This window comes from Bombina bombina, chromosome 2 (genome assembly GCF_027579735.1).
Source record: "Bombina bombina isolate aBomBom1 chromosome 2, aBomBom1.pri, whole genome shotgun sequence".
NCBI classification, from domain to species: domain Eukaryota; kingdom Metazoa; phylum Chordata; class Amphibia; order Anura; family Bombinatoridae; genus Bombina; species Bombina bombina.
The window spans coordinates 362,918,996-362,938,572 of record NC_069500.1 but is presented as its reverse complement, the minus strand read 5'-3'; the positions used below and the strand labels follow the sequence as shown (position 1 = coordinate 362,938,572).

The 19,577-nt window shown below is 39.7% G+C and overlaps 1 protein-coding gene across 2 annotated transcripts in view; it reads right to left on the bottom strand.

Moving 5' to 3' along the window:
- Positions 1-19,186: 19,186 nt before the first annotated feature.
- HIP1R (huntingtin interacting protein 1 related) overlaps positions 19,187-19,577 on the bottom strand; it is a 533,463-nt gene continuing 533,072 nt past the window's right edge. For both annotated transcript variants that reach the window (XM_053701777.1, XM_053701776.1), the window contains one exon: positions 19,187-19,577. This exon is cut by the window's right edge and continues 2,004 nt beyond it. The gene's annotated coding sequence lies outside the window, so the exon portion shown is untranslated.

The following is a 19,577-nucleotide window of genomic DNA, read 5'->3' as shown; positions in this document are numbered from 1 at the left end:
CAGCTCTGCTGTGGGAGGAGCTATATAGCAGCCAGGTGGAAAAAACCTAGGCAACAATCAAGTTTTATCACCAAAGCATATATAAAAACGATTAAACATGCCAGCAAACGTTTTATATTGCAAATTTATAAGAGTATATAACTCTGATAGTAAGCCTGATACTAGTCGCTATTAAATCACTGTCTTAGGCTTAACTTACATTAATCCGGTATCAGCAGCATTTTCTAGCAATTCCATCCCTAGAAAAACTTATAACTGCACATACCTTATAGCAGGATAACCTGCACGCCATTCCCCCTCTGAAGTTACCTCACTCTTCAGACATATGTGAGAACAGCAGTGGATCTTAGTTACTTCTGCTAAGATCATAGAAACACGCAGGCAGATTCTTCTTCTAAATGCTGCCTGAGATAAAATAGTACAACTCCGGTACCATTTAAAAACAATAAACTTTTGATTGAAGAAAAAACTATCTTACACCACTTTCCTCTTACTACCTCCAGCTATGTTGAGAGCTTGCAAGAGAATGACTGGGTATGGCAGTTAGGGGAGGAGCTATATAGCAGCTCTGCTGTGGGTGGACTCTTGCAACTTCCTGTTGGGAAGGAGAATATCCCATAAGTAATGGATGATCCGTGGACTGGACACACTACAAGAGAAATAAATTTATCAGGTAAGCATAAATTATGTTTTCTTTCCAATGGCATGGAGAGTCCACACTTCCATTCAACTACTGTTGGGAATTCAGCTTCTGGCCACCAGGAGGAGGCAAAGACACCCCAGCAAAGCTTAAGTATCCCTCCCATTTCCCATAATCCCCCAGTCATTCTTTGCCTTCCTGAAAAAAAGGAGGATAGGAAGATCGTGCTCTGAAGAAAATTTAGACTTTGTCCTTTAATGGGTAGTTTCCCTTTCAAGACAGGACTGAGGTAATGCTGTGTCCATGTAATCCTCTTGAGTAAGAGTATTGGTAGCTGTTAGCTGCTGGAGGTCGCAGAGTAATCTCTGTTATCTCTCCAGCAATCTATGCTAACCCCCAACCCGGCAACCAGGGTTAGTTACTCTGCTTTCCTTTCTATTCAGGTCCTTGTCAGAAGTCTGGTGAAGCTGGCAGACCTGGACGTGTTGTGTCTGCTCCACAACAGAAGACCCGGGAGGGTAAGTCCTTTACTCTTATATTTACAGGATAATAAGGGACTCTGTTATGGGTGAGCGAGTGGCACCTTTTTTCCACCAGAGGGCCTGGGGAGCTAGTTAAATCCTGATCTTAGAATATTTTGGGCTCAGAGCAGTGTGTATTTCAAGCCTTAAGAACCAGGTATCGTTGGTCGTTACTGGATCCTGGCCTAACATATGTGAAAACTAATTTGTGACAAGGATAACCATATATATGTATTTCACACAGGAATTTTATTTGTAAGAATTACAATAAAAAGAAGAGGGCTGGATATGCTCCTGTATTCTAGGGGCTAGGCTCTTTATGCTTGTGATGGACTCCGGCTACCCCGACTGGGTAGCTCCACCAAAGGATTCTTCCAGCACCTGGAACCTGCCGCTATGATTTTAACAGTTTCCACTAAAATAACTAGACAGGCTAGCATTTAGGTGAAGCAAGAAGTGCTAGATTAAATTGCAACACAACAAACTCATTGCTCCCCACCCCTCACCAATACATTCCATATGGGGATTACTACTAGGTCTACCTGACACTCGCCTCAATACATGGGTCAGTACAGAGGTTGTCTCCTTGAAGGACTTTTAATGCAACAACCAGTTACGAACACCCACAGATATGCTGACGCTACCCATGCTGACCCCCCAGGTTTCAATTTGATCTACTGAGACTGAGGTCCTTAATGAAGACCTGGGGATTCTTAGATGATAGATTACGAAACCCTACCCCCTGGGAAATAAGATGGGAGACTAACCTCCAACTGTATAAACCCCTTTCAGTGCACTATAAGTGCTTAATTGAGGAACCGATTCACTCCAAAACGATACACATGGAGGCCGGGGAGAGAGACCTACAACTGAGTAACATGCAATATGTAGGTATGACCACTAGGGAGGCTAGAGTTAGAATCAGGGAGCACTTAAATGATATTTCATCATCAATTCCCTGCTCTGCTCTTGCAGAACATTTTATAGAGAAACATGGCAGCCTTGTGAATACATTCAAATGGCTGATAATAAATAAGGTCAGGACTCCAGAGAGGGGTGGCAATTTGGATAGACTTCTATCTAGAAGAGAAATCTTTTGGATCTTTGTCTTAAATACTAGATTACCCCATGGATTTAATACAGAGGCAGATATAATTAATGTGTGGAAATACTCTTGGCGTATTAACATATACACTTTTATTATTCTCTTATAAATTCATAATTTTAATTATATAACATGTATATGACATCTTAGCTCTTTCACCATTAATAATGGTATTATGTGATATTATTGATACCGTAATAATTCTGGCTGTGTGCTTTAGATATAATGTCTTTAAGGCATGCTTTGGCCATAGAAGTTATTAGGTGTATGAAAATAACATAATATGGCAGATATAGGTCAAAGTTTAAGTTTAGGTCATATACAGATACATATGTGTAAATATAGGGTAGTTGCTATACTTATGTTATATAAAAGGGAATCAAGGGTTAAATAACAAAGGAGGAGTGTATATTTACATAGGTGTGTTTTTCAGCAATGGCTAACAGGTGTTCCTAATCAGTATAACGGATGCCTATAAAAGGCCATAGTATGAGTTAATACTTAGGTATCTGATGACGGCTTAGGCCGAAATGCGTCATACCGTTTGTCTTGTACTTGCAAGTATATTTTTTATCGTTTTTATGTGCTGCTAATTATATTCAAATAAATGCTTTAAGTGCTTTCCTGGGCTCCGCTTTTTTCCGTTTTTGAATTTCTAACTGAATGACTACTGCCTCATATGGGAATCCCTTTGGATCCGCAAGGTACCATAATCAGACTGACCAATTGGACCAGAGTAGCAGCCTGCTGGTGTGACTCCCTCCCCCCTGTCCCCCCATACCACTCGCTAACCTAGATGATTCCCTGTTTGTTAATGGCGACGCCATTTTAATCCGCTGCGGTGGTGCGCACTTCATTTCTGGGATAGATGGTTTCTCCAGTGTGGTATTGTGGCAAGTTTTATGCCCACAATTTAAATATTTAGCTGTTTTTGAACGAGCGGCTTCTATGCCACTTCGCTCCTTTAGCTTCTCTTATTTGTCTTGCTTATTTGGCTCCTTTCCTCTGCACCTCATATGCGGATGGCCCGTACCTCCCTGTTGGACCTTGTTTCTCTGAGCCGTCTAGGTTATATGCTTGGTGACTACGGTCCTTATCCTTTTCTAATAATATAATTTCAGGTTGTGTTTATTGTATAACAATAATCTCAGGTGTGGAACACAGCACTATTTAATACATGTTGGCACTCTGTTACATGTATTTTATTGGTATGTACATTTCTTTGCCATGACTAATAATTCTGTCCATTCATAAAGTGGGCTCACTAGAATGTGTTTAACATTTTTATTATACTGCCTTATTTTTTTTTTCCTGGTCAACAGGAATTCCCTGGTGTTTGGCACCATCTAGTGGGCAGTTACAGGGGTTTGCACGTGGTGCTCTTTGCCACTTCCTGCTAACAGGAGATTTAATCCCATAAGTAAGGATGAAATCCATGGACTCGTCATATCTTGTAAAAGAAAAAGTAAATGTATGCTTACCTGATAAATTAAGTCACAGAGTTGCGTTTTTAATTATTTTTCTGGCACGCTAGATATAACTTCTATTTCTGCTGCCTAGTAAAAGTTAGATTTTAAGTGGAAAAATATAAACTTTATGTGTAGAAAGAGCATACTTTTCCCTATTCTCTTAATAGGTTTTTTTTTTTTTACAAAGATATGACGAGTCCACGGATTTTATCCTTACTTGTGGGATATTAACCTCCTGCTAACAGGAAGTGGCAAAGAGCACCACAGCAGATCCGTATATATAGCCCCTCCCTTCCCCTCCACTCTGTCATTCGGCCGAAGGTATAGGAAGAGAAAAGGAAAGGCTAAAAGGTGCAGAGGTGACTGAAGTTTACAACAAATATAAAGAAAAACTGTCATAAAAAGAACAGGGTGGGCCGTGGACTCATCATATCGTAAAATAAATTAATTTATCAGGCAAGTATAAATTTATTTTTCTTTTACAAAGATATGACGAGTCCACGGATTTCATCCTTACTTGTGAGAAACCAATACCAAAGCAATAGGACACTGATGAAAGGGAGGGACAAGACAGGAACCTAAACAGAAGGCACTACTGCTTGAAGAACCTTTCTCCCAATAATTTGGAAAAAGTGTGATGGGACGACCAAGTCGCAGGCTTACAAATCTGTTCAACAGATGCATCGTTTTTAAAAGCCCATGTGGAAGCCACAGCCCTAGTAGAATGAGCCGTAATTCTTTCAGGAGGCTGCTGTCCAGCAGTCTCATATGCCAGGCGGATGATACTTCTCAGCCAAAAAGAAAGAGGTAGCCGTAGCTTTCTGACCCCTACGCTTTCCAGAATAAACAATGAATAATGAAGATGATTGACAGAAATCCTTAGTTGCCTGTAAGTAAAACTTTAAGGCACGGACCACATCCAAATTATGCAACATACACTCCTTCTTAGAAGAAGGGTTAGGACACAAGGAAGGAACAACAATTTCCTGATTAATATTCTTATTTGAAACAACCTTAGGAAGGAATCCAGGTTTGGTACGTAACACCACCTTATCAGAATGAAAAAATTAGATAAGGGGAATCACACTGTAGTGCTGAAAGCTCAGAAACTCTTCGAGCAGAAAAAATAGCTAAAAACAGAACTTTCCAAGATAACAATTTGATATCCATGGAATGCATAGGTTCAAACGGAACCCCTTGAAGAACACGAAGAACTAAATTCAAACTCCAGGGAGGAGTAATGGGTCTATATACAGGCTTAATTCTAGATAAAGCCTGACAAAAAGACTGAACATCTGATACATTTCAGAAAAATATTAAAGCGCCAACAAATGAAGCAGGGTTCAAAATAAAACCATATACGATGTTCAACACACTGTTTTGAATACAATTTATTAAAAACAATCTTCTAAAAACAGCTGGTGGTAAAATATCTGATACAGACACAATTAAAATAAAATACAATATTACAATGAAATACAATAAATAGATTCACATGGATCCATGTCTTTAACAAGTGGTTAAATATAAAACATTAAATAGATGTCAAACCAAGGTGATATTATCACACTTTGGTGAACAACCGTTACACTGTATGTACTGGATATAAGCTCTTGTGATTATATAGCCTAATGTGTATCTCTGGTTAATATGTTCAATATGGTGATGCTCGATGATTGGATAGATCCTAAAATAGATCAATCTCCACTCTGGTATATAATAAATCGCTGTGTACTGAGAATGTGTAATTCCAAATACGAAGAAAGAAGAAGGTGATGCAGGTCTACTCTACCTCGTTAGAGGCTCAATGACAATATTCCGCTTTTAGAAAGAGCTTATATCCAGTACATACAGTGTAACGGTTGTTCACCAAAGTGTGATAATATCACCTTGGTTTGACATCTATTTAATGTTTTATATTTAACCACTTGTTAAAGACATGGATCCATGTGAATCTATTTATTGTATTTCATTGTAATATTGTAATTTATTTTAATTGTGTCTGTATCAGATATTTTACCACCAGCTGTTTTTAGAAGATTGTTTTTAATAAATTGTATTCAAAACTGTGTGTTGAACATCGTATATGGTTTTATTTTGAACCCTGCCTCATTAGTTGGCGCTTTGATATTTTTCTGATTTTCCATTATTTATTGACCACTAGGGGTCTTCTATCAGAGCTAAGGGTTGATTAGCAGTAGGCGCTAAGTGCATTCTTTCACCTACATCTGATACATTTGCCAAACGTTTGTGAAACAGAAATGACAAAGCTGAAATTTGTCCCTTTAAGGAACTCGCTGATAACCCTTTCTCCAATCCTTCTTGGAGAAAAGACGGAATCCTAGGAATCCTAACTTTACTCCATGAGTAACCCTTGGATTCACACCAATAAAGATATTTACGCCATATCTTATGATAGATTTTTCTAGTGACAGGCTTTCTGGCCTGTATCAAAGTATTGATGACCGAATCAGAGAATCCTCGCTTCGATAAAATCAGGCGTTCAATGTCCACGCAGTCAGCTGCAGAGAAATTAGATTTGGATGTTGGCAAGGACCTTGAATGAGAAGGTCCTGTCTCAATGGAAGTTTCCACAGTGGCAGAGAGGACATGTCCACTAGATCCGCATACCAAGTCCTGCGTGGCCACGCAGGCGCTATCAGGATCACTGATGCTCTCTCCTGTTTGATTTGAGCAATCACATGTGGGAGGAGAGGAAACTGTGGAAACACATAAGCTAGGCTGAACAACCAAGGCACTGCCAAGGCATCTATCAGTTCAACCTGAGGATCCCTTGACTGGGTTCCGTATCTTGGAAGCTTGGCATTTTGTTGAGAAGCCATCAAATCCAATTCTGGTCTGCCCCATCTGAGAATCAATGAGGCAAATACCTCCGGGTTAGTTTCCCACTCCCCCGGATGAAAAGTCTGTCGACTTAGAAAATCCGCTTCCAAGTTCTCTACTCCTGGGATGTAAATCGCTGACAGATGACAAAAGTGGGTCTCTGCCCAACTGATTATCTTGGATACTTCTATCATCGCTAAGGAACTTCTTGTTCCCCCCTGATGATTGATATATGCCACAGTTGTGATGTTGTCCGACTGGAATCTGATGAATTTGGCCAAAGCCAACTGAGGCCACGCCTGAAGCGCATTGAATATTGCTCTCAGTTCCAGAATATTGATTGGAAGTAGAGACTCCACTGGAGTCCAAACACCCTGAGCCTTCAGGGAGTTCCAAACTGCACCCCAGCCCAGAAGGCTGGCATCAGTTGTCACTATCACCCACGAGGGTCTGCGGAAACAAGTCCCTTGGGACAGATGATCCAGCGACAACCACCAAAGAAGAGAGTTTCTGGTCTCTTGATCCATTGTCTATAAAATGACTAAAAAAAATCCCCATTCCACTGTCCGAGCATGCACAGTTGCAGTGGTCTGAGATGAAAGGGAGCAAACGGAACGATGTCCATTGCCGCTACCATTAATCCAATTACCTCCATACACTGAGCCACTGATTGCCGAGGAATGGACTGAAGTGCTCGGCAAGTATTTAGAATCTTTGATTTTCTGACCTCCGTCAAAAATATTTTCATGGCTACCGAGTCTATCAGAGTTCCCAAGAAAGGAACCCTTATCTGTGGGACAAGTGAACTTTTCTCTATGTTCACCTTCCAGCCGTGAGTTCTCAGAAAAGACAACACTCTGTCCGTGTGAGATTTTGTCAGATGATATGTTGACGCCTGAATCAGAATATTGTCCAGATAAGGCGCCACCGCTATGCCTCATGGTCTGAGAACCGCCAAAAGAGACCCTAGAACCTTTGTGAAGATTCTGGGTGCTGTGGCCAATCCGAAGGGAAGAGCCACGAACTGATAATGTTTGTCCAAGAAGGCAAACCTTAGAAACTGATGATGATCCTTGTGGATTGGAATATGAAGGTAAGCATCCTTCAAGTCCAGGGTAGTCATATATTGACCCTCCTGGATCATTGGTAAAATTGTTCGTATTGTCTCCATCTTGAATGATGGAACTCTTAGAAATTTGTTTAGACATTTGAGGTCTAAGATGGGTCTGAACGTTCCCTCTTTTTTGGGAACCACAAATAGGTTTGAGTAAAACCCCTGTCCCTGTTCCAATTTTGGAACTGGACAAATTACTCCCATAGTAAAAAGGTCTTTTACACAGCGTAAGAACGCCTCTCTTTTTATCTGGTTTGCAGATAACTTTGAAAGATGAAATCTCCCTCTTGGGAGAAAGTCCTTGAATTCAAATTGATAACCGTCACTATTTCTAGTGCCCAGGGATCCTGAACATCTCTTGCCCAAGCCTGAGCAAAGAAAGAGAGTCTGCCCCCTACTAGATCCGGTCCTGGATCGGGGGCCGCCCCTTCATGCTGTCTTAGGAGCAGCAGCGGGCTTTTTGGATTGTTTACCCTTATTCCAGTTCTGATTGGGTCTCCAGACTGACTTAGATTGGGTAAAATTCCCTTCCTGCTTTGTGGAAGAAGAAGAAGTGGGGGGTCCTCCTTTAAAGTTCCGAAAGGAACAAAAATTATTCTGTTTACCCCTCATTTTAACCGACTTATCCTGAGGTAGGGCATGGCCTTTACCTCCTGTAGTATCAGAAATTATTTCCTTCAATTCAGGCCCGAAAGGGTCTTACCTTTAACCCTTTCATGACATAGGCAATTGTTCAAGTTCTGAACGTAAACGAAACCTTGAATTTCAGCTATATGTCTTTTCAACCATAATTTACCCCTTTCACATTAAGTGCACCCACACTAATTATATATTGTTTTTTAGAGGACAGATAGGGCTTTCTTTTGGCATAAAAGATTTATTTCTCAACTATAATTTTATATAAAAAAAATCAAAGTAAGTGTGAGAAATTAAGAAATTTGAAGCTTTCCAAATGATTTTATTGTGAATATCATCATCCTGATATATGTTACTGCAATAAAACACCCATACTTGTGTTAAGCGATGTCCCATGAGTATAACGATACCCCCCATGTACAGGTTTTCTGAGTTTTCTGGAATTTACAAGGCCCAACATACGGCCTACCCATTTACATAGAAATCTGGCACATTCATTTTCTGGGCTTAAGTTGCCTTTCATACATTATAGCAGCCCAGGAATGAAAATGACCCCATCATGGCATACCATTTACAAAAGTAGACACCCTAGGGTATTCCAAAAGGGCCATGTCACGTCTTTTTGTGAAGCCCCTTAGTCACAACACCTGGCCAAATGTAGTGGTCATTTTTGTTGTATGCGTTTTTTACACAAACACTGCACTTTGGCTGTTTCTGTCATCAAGCTTTTATGTTTTACTGCTATAAAACACACATATTTGTGTTTGTCAATGTCCTACGAGTACAACAGTACCCCCCATGTACAGGTTTCACGGGGTTTACAGGAGTTACTGGGCCAAATATGGGGTCTGCCCATTTCAGTCTTTATGCATGGAAATTTGGCACCTTAATTTTCTGTGCCTATGTCCTCTTTGAGACATTATAGCAGCCCAGGAATGAAAATTACCCCATCATGGCATACCATTTTCAAAAGAAGACACCCTAGGGTATTCCAAAAGGCCCATGTCACATATTTTTGTGAAGGCCCTTAGTCACAACACCTGGCCAAATGTAATGGTGATTTTTTTTGCATGCGTTTTTTGCACAAACACTGCACTTTGGCTGTCTCTGTCATCAACCTTTTATGTTTTGCTGCTATAAAACACACATATTAGTGTTTGTCAAGGTCCTACGAGTAAAACAGTACCCCCCATGTACAGGTTTTATGGGGTTTACAGAAGTTACAGGGCCAAATATGGGGTCTGCCCATTTCAGTTTTTATGCATGGAAATTTGGCACCTTAATTTTCTGTGCCTATGTCCTCTTTAAGACGTTATAGCAGCCCAGGAATGAAAATTACCCCATCATGGCATACCATTTTCAAAAGAAGACACCCTAGGGTATTTCAAAAGGCCCATGTCACATATTTTTGTGAAGCCCCTTAGTCACAACACCTGGCCAAATGTAATGGTGATTTTTTTTGCATGCGTTTTTTGCACAAACACTGCACTTTGGCTGTCTCTGTCATCAACCTTTTATGTTTTGCTGCTATAAAACACACATATTAGTGTTTGTCAAGGTCCTATGAGTAAAACAGTACCCCCCATGTACAGGTTTTATGGGGTTTACAGAAGTTACAGGGCCAAATATGGGGTCTGCCCATTTCAGTTTTTATGCATGGAAATTTGGCACCTTAATTTTCTGTGCCTATGTCCTCTTTAAGACGTTATAGCAGCCCAGGAATGAAAATTACCCCATCATGGCATACCATTTTCAAAAGAAGACACCCTAGGGTATTTCAAAAGGCCCATGTCACATATTTTTGTGAAGCCCCTTAGTCACAACACCTGGCCAAATGTAATGGTGATTTTTTTTGCATGCGTTTTTTGCACAAACACTGCACTTTGGCTGTCTCTGTCATCAACCTTTTATGTTTTGCAGCTATAAAACACACATATTAGTGTTTGTCAAGGTCCTACGAGTAAAACAGTACCCCCCATGTACAGGTTTTATGGGGTTTACAGAAGTTACAGGGCCAAATATGGGGTCTGCCCATTTCAGTTTTTATGCATGGAAATTTGGCACCTTAATTTTCTGTGCCTATGTCCTCTTTAAGACGTTATAGCAGCCCAGGAATGAAAATTACCCCATCATGGCATACCATTTTCAAAAGAAGACACCCTAGGGTATTTCAAAAGGCCCATGTCACATATTTTTGTGAAGCCCCTTAGTCACAACACCTGGCCAAATGTAATGGTGATTTTTTTTGCATGCGTTTTTTGCACAAACACTGCACTTTGGCTGTTTCTGTCATCAACCTTTTATGTTTTGCTGCTATAAAACACACATATTTGTGTTTGTCAATGTCCTAAGAGTAAAACAGTACCCCCCATGTACAGGTTTTATGGGGTTTACAGATGTTACAGGGCCAAATATGGGATCTGCCCATTTACATAGAAAATTGGCACATTCATTTTATGGGCCTTTGTCCTCTTTGAGACATTATAGCAGCCCAGGAATGAAAATTACCCCATCGTGGCATACCATTTATAAAAGTAGACAACCCAGGGTATTGAAAAAGGACTATGTTTAGTCTTTGTTTGTAGCCACTTAGTCACAACATCTGGCCAAAGGTAATGTTCATATTTCAGTTTTAGTTTATCACAAAAACACTGCCTTTTTGCTGTTTATATCATCCTTTTATGTTTTACTGCTATAATACACCCATCTTTGTGTTCAGCGATGTCCCATGAGTACAACAATACCCCCTATGTACAGGTTTTATGTGGTTTTAGGAAGTTACAGTGCCCAATATAGGGTCTGCCAATTTGCATGGAAATTGGGCATATTGATTTTATGGACCTTTGTTGCCTTTGAGACAGTATGGCAGCGCAGGAATGAAAATTACCCCACCATGGCATACCATTTGCAAAAGTAGACAACCCAGGGTATTAAAAAAGGACTATGTTTAGTCTTTTTTTGTAGCCACTTAGTCACAAAACCTGGTCAAATTTAGTGGTCATATTTTTTTATTTGCTTTTTTCACACAGACTTTGCATGTTTTCTATTTAGATCAACATCATTATATTTTTTACTGCTATAATACACCCATATCTGTGTTCAGTGATCTCCCATGAGTGCAACAATACCCCCTATGCACAGGTTTTATGTGGTTTTAGGAAGTTACAGGGCCCAATATAGGGTCTGCATAGAAATTTGGCACATTGATTTTCTGGCCCTATGTTGCCTTTGAGACAGTATGGCAGCCCAGGAATGAAAATTACCCCCCTCATGACATACCATTTGCAAAAGTAGATAACTCAGGATATTCTAAAAGGAGTATTTTAGTTGTTTTGTATAACTTATAATGGCCTTAGAGTGGATGGGCTTAACATATAAAGGGACAGGACAAGGTCAGGGGATTTATGAAGTTAGGAATACAGAATAATAAAATAAAATAAATTAGGAACACATACAGATTGCTTTCAAATTAAAAGTTTAACTCTGTGTGATATATTCGAAAGCAATCAGTGATACAGAGGCCAGGTTGAGAGGGGCAGTCAGGGCAATGGTAACTAGAATCCCTCCTCCCTCCTTTTTTATAGCAGACTCTGCATCTTTTCTGGGGTGTTAATTTGCAGGCAGTGGGGGGGATCCTAGTGGGAAAATGCCTGCCACAGAGTCGCTCAACATTTTCAGATTGAACAGTGGGAGGATTAGGGGTCTGGTTAAACAAAATATCAGATGTTACATTTAACACAAATTCCAAAAAAGTATAAGTTTTCCCTGTGCCTGTTTTTTTGTACAGCACATATGCATTATATACTGCGATCTGCATAATATAAAAGGCTACTTTTTTGTACCAAGTTCTAGTTTTTCTTTGAATTAGATATGGCTGCAGGCACCGGTCAGCTAAATCTACCCCCCCCATGTTTTTGTTGTACTCCACAATGCACTTTGGCTTTCGGATCTGTGCAGATCTTCCCTTCACAGACACTGGCACTGTAGCTTCATCGTGCATTGTGGAGAGCATGTACACATCTTTTTTATCAGTGTACCGAAGGGCCAGTAGCTCATTGTGGCGTAAAGCTGACGTTGTGCCCCTACTTTTTTTTCCATATGTCAGCTTCTGGGGGAAACCTTTGCGATTTTTTCTTGTTGTGCCACAGGCCACGGTTTCAAAATAAAACAAAAATTTTAATAGCTCTGTGCTGGTGTAAAAATTATCGAGCCACAAATGGTACCCTTTATTTAGCAGGGGTAGTAGGAGATCCCACACAATTTTCCCACTTGTGCCAACTGAATCTGGGCAGCCAGGTGGATCCAAGTGGCTATCCTTTCCCTGGTAGATGCGAAATGCCCAGGTATACCCAGTACTGCATTCACAGAGCTTATAAAATTTTACCCCATAGCGGGACCTCTTGGATGGTATATATTGCTTGAAAAGCAATCTCCCCTTAAATTTCATGAGGGACTCATCAATGCAAATGTCCTGCTCAGGTATGTAAACTTCTTTAAATTTTTGGGACAGGTGGCTTATCAGGGGCCTTAGTTTATATAACCTGTCATGCAGGGGGTCATTTTTGGGGGGGCACTTGGTATTATCATTAAAATGGAGAAACCGCAGCAATTGTTCATATCTGTCCCTCTTCATAACCCCTGGAAAAAGAGGGGTAGCCAGGATGGGGTTCTGGCTCCAGTATGAACGAATGCTGGGTTTCTTCACAATCCCCATTATTAATGTCAGGGCCCAAAACTTTTTAATCTCTAGTATGTCAGTGGGATGCCAGGTATTTTTTCTGACATACAGAGATTGGGGATTTTTGGACAGATACTGGCTGGCATATAAATTTGTTTGAGCAACTATATGCTCAAACATAGCATCTGTCAGAATCAGTGACATATAGTTTATTGGCTCACATACTGGAACATCACTTGTTATGCCAGGAGTCTCAGTAAATTCTGGCATTTCTGGGGCAGTGAAATTTGGGGGTATCCAATTTTGGTCATTTGTGCGACGCCTCCTTTTAGGTGGCGGGCAGGGAGCACCAGCATCAGATGTATCACTCAGGGGCTCTATATCTGATGCCGTAAGGGTTGCGCTGTCAGACAGAGCAGAGAGGGTTTCACTCCCTGAATCTGCGGCAAGAATGGCATAAGCCTCTTCTGCTGAATAGCGTGCCATAAGGGATTTTTTTCAGTACAAAGTACCACTTCACCACCACCAATTACCACTTCACCTTCCCCAAAATCCCACTAAACCACCCCAATTACCACCTCCCAATTACCACCCACCTATTCCCACCCACCCTATTCCCTTTTTTTTTTTTTTTTTTTAAATTATGATTTTTTCTTTATATATATTTTTTTTTTTTTTTTTTTATAAACTAAAAAAAAAAAGGAACTGGGAAGGGTAGTGATTGGGAACAGCAGGGAAGGGGTTAATAATAACTAAAGATCCCCACAAATAAACTTTTGGGCACTGATCAAAGCCCTGACAGGCTGATCACTGTGATATTAGGCTGATCACAGTAGCAGCTCAGTGATCAGCAGCAAAAACAATATATATATATATTTGTAACCCCCACAAATAAACCCCCAACGCTTTTGATCAACACTGATCAAAGCCCTAACAGGCTAAGCAAGTTATATTAGGCTGATCACAGTAGCAGCTCTGTGATCAGCAGCAAAAAAAATATATATATTGTTTGTAACTATATTTTTTCTCCCTCTCTAGCTTTCTGCAGCACACACCAACACTAAACTGTCTTCCTCTCTCTCTCAGATCGCACTGAGAGCAGAGAGGAAGCGGATACACTTCTAACAGCCAATGATTCCACTCATTGGCTGCTACAGTGTTACAGGGGACAATCGATACACCCCCTCCATGCTGATTGGATCCTGGGGGAGTGCCAGAGGTGCTAGGCACATCCCCCAACCGGATCCACAACAAACAAAATAACGGAGGGGGCACAGGAGCTGAAAACCGTTATGCCGTTCTATTCCGTCATAACGGCTCTAAAGCCCAGTGTAATTATGACGGAATGGAACGGCATAACGGCGTTAAAAGGTTAAAGGGAATAGCTAAAAGCTTATGTTTTGATGACACATCAGCAGACCAAGATTTGAGCCACAATGCTCTACGTGATAAAATAGCAAATCCTGCATTCTTTGCTGATAATTTATCAATTTGAAAAGCGGCAACAGTAATAAAAGAATTAGCTAGCTTGAGAACCTTAATTCTAAGATGTCATCTAATGGAGTCTCAACCTTAAGAGAATCTTCTAGAGCCTCAAACCCAAAAGCTGCTGCAGTAGTTACTGGAACAATGCAAGCCGTAGGTTGTAAAAGAAACCCCTGATTAACAAATAATTTCTTTAGTAGACCCTCTAATTTCTTATCCATATGGTCTTTGAAAGCACAACTATCCTCAATGGGTATAGTAGTACGCTTAGCTAGGGTAGATATAGTTCCCTCTACCTTAGGGACCGTTTGCCATGAGTCCCAAATGGTATCTGATATGGGAAACATTTTCTTAAAATTAGGAGGGGGAGAAAACGGTATACCTGGTCTATCCCATTCCATTCTTATAATTTCCGAAATTCTCTTAGGAACCGGAAAAACATCAGTGTAAGTCGGTACTTCCAGATATTTATCCATTTTACACAATTTCTCTGGAGGAATTACAATAGGGTCACAATCATCCAGAGTCGCTAAAACCTCCCTAAGCAACAGGCGGAGGTGTTCAAGCTTAAATTTAAATGACATAGCATCCGAATCTGTCTGAGGTAAAACATTCCCTGAATCTGAAATTTCACCCTCAGACAGTAATTCCCTGATTCCCAACTCAGAGCACTGTGAGGGAACATCGGAAATAGCTAATAAAGCATCAGAGGATTCAGTATTTACATTAATACTTGACCTACTGTGTTTACCCTGCAACACTGGTAATTTAGACAATACCTCTGTAAGGGTAGTTGACATAACTGCAGCCATCTCCTGCAGAGTAAAAGAATTAGATGCACTAGAAGTACTTGGCGTTGCTTGTGTGGGCGTTAAAGGTTGTGACACTTGGGGAGAATTGGATGGCATATCCTGATTCTCTTCAGACTGAGAATCATCCTTAGGCACACTTTCTTGACCTAATATATGGTCTTTACAATGTAAGGCTCTTTCAGTACAAGAGTTACACAATGTTAGAGGGGGTTGCACAATAGCTTCTAAACACATAGAACAATGAGAATCCTCAATGTCAGACATGTTGAACAGACTAGTAACCACAAAAGTTGTTTAAACACTTATTTATTGCATAAAATAAACTTTAGAAAAAACGTGCGCCTTTAAGAAAACAAAAAGTGAACAATTTTTCCAAAATGCTCAAACGACGTTAAATTATCTCTAAATTTAACTTAAGATCGTTGGTTTATCCAAAAATTACTGCACCCAGAAGCAAGGGCAGAAATAAGGCTCTAAAGTACTTATATCAACAATTAGTCATTTTATAGACAAAAATACCCTCTGCACCTTGCCACAGCTCTGCTGTGGCGCCTACCTGCCCCCAGGGTACTTCGAAAAAACTTTCCAACACTTCAGACCAGCTTGCACAGTCCAGGAGCCACCAGAGTTACTGCTTGCTGCTGCCTAGCCTGATGGAAGTGCGCACGAAAAACATAATTTATGTAAGAACTTACCTGATAAATTCATTTCTTTCATATTAACAAGAGTCCATGAGCTAGTGACGTATGGGATATACATTCCTACCAGGAGGGGCAAAGTTTCCCAAACCTTAAAATGCCTATAAATACACCCCTCACCACACCCACAAATCAGTTTAACGAATAGCCAAGAAGTGGGGTGATAAGAAAAAAAGTGCGAAGCATATAAAATAAGGAATTGGAATAATTGTGCTTTATACAAAAAAATCATAACCACCACAAAAAAGGGTGGGCCTCATGGACTCTTGTTAATATGAAAGAAATGAATTTATCAGGTAAGTTCTTACATAAATTATGTTTTCTTTCATGTAATTAACAAGAGTCCATGAGCTAGTGACGTATGGGATAATGACTACCCAAGATGTGGATCTTTCCACACAAGAGTCACTAGAGAGGGAGGGATAAAATAAAGACAGCCAATTCCTGCTGAAAATAATCCACACCCAAAATAAAGTTTAACGAAAAACATAAGCAGAAGATTCAAACTGAAATCGCTGCCTGAAGAACTTTTCTACCAAAAACTGCTTCAGAAGAAGAAAATACATCAAAATGGTAGAATTTAGTAAAAGTACCCACCTCCCTTGGAGGCAAAGTTTGTAAAACTGATTTGTGGGTGTGGTGAGGGGTGTATTTATAGGCATTTTAAGGTTTGGGAAACTTTGCCCCTCCTGGTAGGAATGTATATCCCATACGTCACTAGCTCATGGACTCTTGTTAATTACATGAAAGAAATAGGCCCCGCCCCTTAAGGTCGATGCCGGAGTAGGCCGAAACACAACTGCATGGGGAAGCGGTTTCACAACTAAGTTTAAACAGCTAATGTCCTATAACCCCTCAAATGCACCAGTAAACAAACATATGAATGTCAAAAATAAAAACGTTATGTATCGTTTTTTCTTTGAATGCCCATAGTGTCACACAATGCCCATAAGTCAACTATTAATTAAAACCAGGGACTCCAGTAATACCCTTTACATAAAATAGGAATACTGCTTACCCCATTCCCATACAGGGAAATAAATGCCAGCCAGTTCTCATATATCAAGTCTCCTCAGAATAAAAAAGGCTGCACATACCTTAAAAGTGTCAGTATACCTAAAAAATAATGTTATATAATTCTGCACATAGTGCAGAATTATACAACATTATTTTAGTGCTATCGTTATAAAACCTTTTTTTCCATTTGAATTTTTTAAAAGAGCAGAGAGCGGGTCTGTAAAACGGGCATATCTTTAAAAAATTCAAATGGGAAAAAAAGGTTTTAAAACGATAGCACTAAAATAATGTGCAGAATTATATAACATTATTTTTTAGGTTTACTGTCCCTTTAATGCTGCTTGTAGCATGAAACCGGTCTCCACACTGAAGATGTCTCATGGTTACCTTCAGAAGTCTTGTGGGAACCAGCGTGGATCTTAGTTACAACTGCTAAGATCATCAACCTCAGGGCAGAAATCTTCTTTCATATCCCCCTGAGGAAAATAGTACTCACCGGTACCATTTAAAATAAAAAACTTCTTGATTGAAGAAACTAAAACTAACACCTCACTTTACCATGTCTTCCTAGTATAACACAGGCAAAGAGAATGACTGGGGGTGGAGGGGAAGGGAGGGGCTATATATACGGCTCTGCTGTGGTGCTCTTTGCCACTTCCTGTTAGCAGGAGGTTAATATCCCACAAGTAAGGATGAAATCCGTGGACTCGTCATATCTTTGTAAAAAAACTAAACCCTATTAAGAGAATAGGGAAAAGTATGCTCTTTCTACACATAAAGTTTATATTTTTCCACTTAAAATCTAACTTTTACTAGGCAGCAGAAATAGAAGTTATATCTAGCGTGCCAGAAAAATAATTAAAAACGCAACTCTGTAACTGTGACTTGTATAAAGTAGCTCAATGTTGCCGATTTTAGGTTGTTTATCACATATGAGGAGGAGGGGAAAAAATCAATGATATTAGGTAAACGTAAGAGCCTCTATTTAGGAACTGTGTCCTGTATTGCCCTATATTAGGGTAGATAAGCCACTTTTTTACACTAAATATACTATAAATCCCTTCCCCATCCTTCCCACAATATGTCCCAAATGTTAAAACAACAAATAAAAATTTAAATTTAGTAGATAGTCTGAAATTGACAGAGTGCAGTTAAAATAAACACGAAGCCCCTGACGCGGTCGCGTTTCACTTAAACGCTTCCTTAGAGGGGGTGTAAAAAAGTGGCTTATCTACCCTAATATAGGGCAATACAGGACACAGCTCCTAAATAGAGGCTCTTACATTTACCTAATATCATTGATTTTCCCCCTCCTCCTCATATGTGATAGACAACCTAAAATCAGCAACATTGAGGTACTTTATACAAGTCACAGAGTTGTGTTTTTAACTATTTTCCTGGCACGCTAGATACAACTTCTATTTCTGCTGCCTTTTTTAACTACAACTAGTAAAAGTTAAATTTTAAGTGGAAAAATATAAACTTTATGTGTAGAAAGAGCATACTTTTCCCTATTCTCTTAATAGGTTTTTTCTTCTTCTTTGATTTAAATATTTATAGCCTTGTTTGGGGGGTCTCTGGTGGTCAGGAATAGTATTTCCCATAGGTAATAAATGTTCTTGTGGACTCTCACTGCCAATTTAAGGAATTCCCCTTCAATGTGTGAGATCTTATGATGTCACCATGTAAGTGTTGGCAATATACATAATAAAATACTAACTGTATTTATTATTTGTACAGGATGCTCTACAAAGTGAGAGCTTGTGTAAATGATGAGACCAACACATCCAGGAAGAGCATGTGAAGTGAAAGCTCTGTACATTTAGCACTCTTGCAGCTAAAGGCATGGAACAGAGATACGGTATATGTTCAACATAAGATAATGCAGAAGAGAGGACAAGAGCTCCCAGTGAACTAAACTTCTTCAAGCAAGACTTGAAAAAAGGCAGAGAGCTGGCGTTTTGTTTTTAAGAATTTGCCTGCTGTATCTGCCTTTTTTCATGTGCTGGCCCAATGGTAATGGTTGATCCTGTGCTTCATGTGCTGCCACAATAAGCACAAACAAGAAAATGGTTAAGATATACAAATATATGGCTTATAAAATCATTGCTGCACTTAATCCTACTTGCATATATTATCTGATAACTCATAAAACGAAGGCAAATACTGGATGTTTATATCATTTTATTGCTTATTTGACATTAACAAAGATACAAAACAAACATTCCTTCAGATGTTCTTTCATACAACCCCTTAAGCACCTACATCTTAGGCATGGTAAGCATACCTAGACAAACGCAACACACAGATTTCACTTTGGAATATCCAAATCAATTGCCTAGATTATCATGAAAACAAATGTAGAGTAAGAATACTAAAAAGATGAAGCACTGAAACTAGTCATTTTAAGGCAAATGCGCCCCAAGTATTCTGTTCAATTGGAAGAATATGAATTATGCCTGTTAAACTAGTGATGTCGGATGAACATGCACAAATCTCATGAAATTATTTATTGGATCAACTGGCCCAAATATTGGAAGAAAAAAAAAAAAAAACTT